Source organism: Colletes latitarsis, unplaced genomic scaffold (genome assembly GCF_051014445.1).
Source record: "Colletes latitarsis isolate SP2378_abdomen unplaced genomic scaffold, iyColLati1 scaffold0045, whole genome shotgun sequence".
In the NCBI taxonomy this organism is placed as follows: domain Eukaryota; kingdom Metazoa; phylum Arthropoda; class Insecta; order Hymenoptera; family Colletidae; genus Colletes; species Colletes latitarsis.
The window spans coordinates 200001-202500 of NW_027488395.1; the positions used below are offsets into that span (position 1 = coordinate 200001).

General features: G+C 49.6%; 1 non-coding gene across 1 annotated transcript; it reads right to left on the bottom strand.

Annotated features, from left to right (window-relative positions):
• Positions 1 to 637: 637 nt before the first annotated feature.
• Positions 638 to 792, bottom strand: LOC143350908 (5.8S ribosomal RNA). The gene has a single exon (XR_013081339.1). It is a non-coding gene; the product is annotated as a 5.8S ribosomal RNA (ribosomal RNA).
• Between the last annotated feature and the right edge of the window lie 1708 nt (positions 793 to 2500).

Sequence of the window (2500 nt, forward strand, 5' to 3'; positions counted from 1 at the left end):
ATTCGTTTGATAAATTATCATTTTTCCCTGGGGCTGTACGAACGAACAGAGAGGAAGACGACGACCGACGGATACCACAAATTTCACGTGGTAGGGCATATATTACATATCATAATTATCAGTGTTTGGTCAAATTTCTTTCCAGTGTCCTTTTTGTTATGCTCCAAAACTAGTATACGCTTTATTTTCTCTTTCCTTTGCATAAATTATTAACTTCGGGCAACGTCGGGAGCGCCGGTAATCATTAGATTTGTACGAAACGCGATTTGCGCCCCACGGTGGTTTTTAGTGCCGTCAAAGTCAGAAATCGTAGGAGCGGTGCTTTAACGGGCGGTCGTGATGATACTCCAGACAACACGACGCACGACGCCGTAAAACACTCGCGCGAGTCCAGACTGATCTCTGCCTCACCACGCAAGGGGTGCGCAAACTTGCCAATAATATATAATATTTATTCTTTTTCGTACGTCCAGCGACAAACGCCAACGAAATACCCAAATTCTCGCTCGTACGTTGATACCTTTCTCTTCATCGACCCGGCTCCGAAACGTTCTTCGCCATCTCCCCGAAAGGAGAGGTAAACGACGGCGGGGTTAGGGAATCTGAGAACAACGCAAGCAGTTTTAGGACAAGTGAACGACCCTCAGCCAGGCGTGGTCCAGGAATTTTATCCGTGGACCGCAATGTGCGTTCGAAATGTCGATGTTCATGTGTCCTGCAGTTCACACGTTGACGCGCAATTAGCTGCGTTCTTCATCGACCCACGAGCCAAGTGATCCACCGTTCAGGGTAATCATATACAATTTACAATTTTTCTCTTTGTATTTAAAAATGCTCCTTGTTCTTTGCTTTAAAAATATTCGATGTTCGCACCTCCGACCAGCGTATCGACGGAGGATTGAACGCGCCATATCGACGACAAAAGTTTCTTTTTGTTTCCTGAATGACGGAAAACCATCGTTCGACGGCCGGGCGTACAGTACATTCAAAAGCCTTTGCGCGTGGCTGCGACCAAACGGGTATAATACACCCGTATATTCTTGGTTCCGAACAGTAACTTCACGCGCAATCGGGCGAACGCACGCGGCAGCGCCCATCGGTTGCTCGATGAAATCGATGCGATAAACTACAGCCTTCTCGGCTGGTCGTCGTTAGTCGCGCGAGCAACGGATGGCCGCACAATCGACGCGTCGTCGTTTGCGATTATTCGCCTCACGTTAGCCATGAGTATGTATATTATTCATTTACGAACGAACGCGGCAGCGTCCATCGGTTGCTCGATGAAATCGATGCGATAAACTACAGCCGTCTCGGCTGGTCGTCGTTAGTCGCGCGAGCAACGATGGCCGCAAAATCGACGCGTCGTCGTTTGCGATTATTCGCCTCAAGTTAGCCATGAGTATGTATAACATTCATTTACGAACGAACGCGGCAGCGTCCATCGGTTGCTCGATGAAATCGATGCGATAAACTACAGCCGTTTCGGCTGGTCGTCGTTAGTCGCGCGAGCAACGATGGCCGCAAAATCGACGCGTCGTCGTTTGCGATTATTCGCCTCAAGTTAGCCATGAGTATGTATATTATTCATTTACGAACGAACGCGGCAGCGTCCATCGGTTGCTCGATGAAATCGATGCGATAAACTACAGCCGTTTCGGCTGGTCGTCGTTAGTCGCGCGAGCAACGATGGCCGCAAAATCGACGCGTCGTCGTTTGCGATTATTCGCCTCAAGTTAGCCATGAGTATGTATATTATTCATTTACGAACGAACGCGGCAGCGTCCATCGGTTGCTCGATGAAATCGATGCGATAAACTACAGCCGTTTCGGCTGGTCGTCGTTAGTCGCGCGAGCAACGATGGCCGCAAAATCGACGCGTCGTCGTTTGCGATTATTCGCCTCAAGTTAGCCATGAGTATGTATATTATTCATTTACGAACGAACGCGGCAGCGTCCATCGGTTGCTCGATGAAATCGATGCGATAAACTACAGCCGTTTCGGCTGGTCGTCGTTAGTCGCGCGAGCAACGATGGCCGCAAAATCGACGCGTCGTCGTTTGCGATTATTCGCCTCAAGTTAGCCATGAGTATGTATATTATTCATTTACGAACGAACGCGGCAGCGTCCACCGGTTGCTCGATGAAATCGATGCGATAAACTACAGCCGTCTCGGCTGGTCGTCGTTAGTCGCGCGAGCAACGATGGCCGCAAAATCGACGCGTCGTCGTTTGCGATTATTCGCCTCTGGCTATCCGTGAGTATGTATAATATTCATATACGAACGAACGCGGCAGCGCCCATCGGTTGCTCGATGAAATCGATGCGATAAACTACAGCCTTCTCGGCTGGTCGTCGTTAGTCGCGCGAGCAACGATGGCCGCAAAATCGACGCGTCGTCGTTTGCGATCATTCGCCTCAGGCTATCCGTGAGTATGTATAACATTCATTTACGAACGAACGCGGCAGCGTCCATCGGTTGCTCGATGAAATCGATGCGAT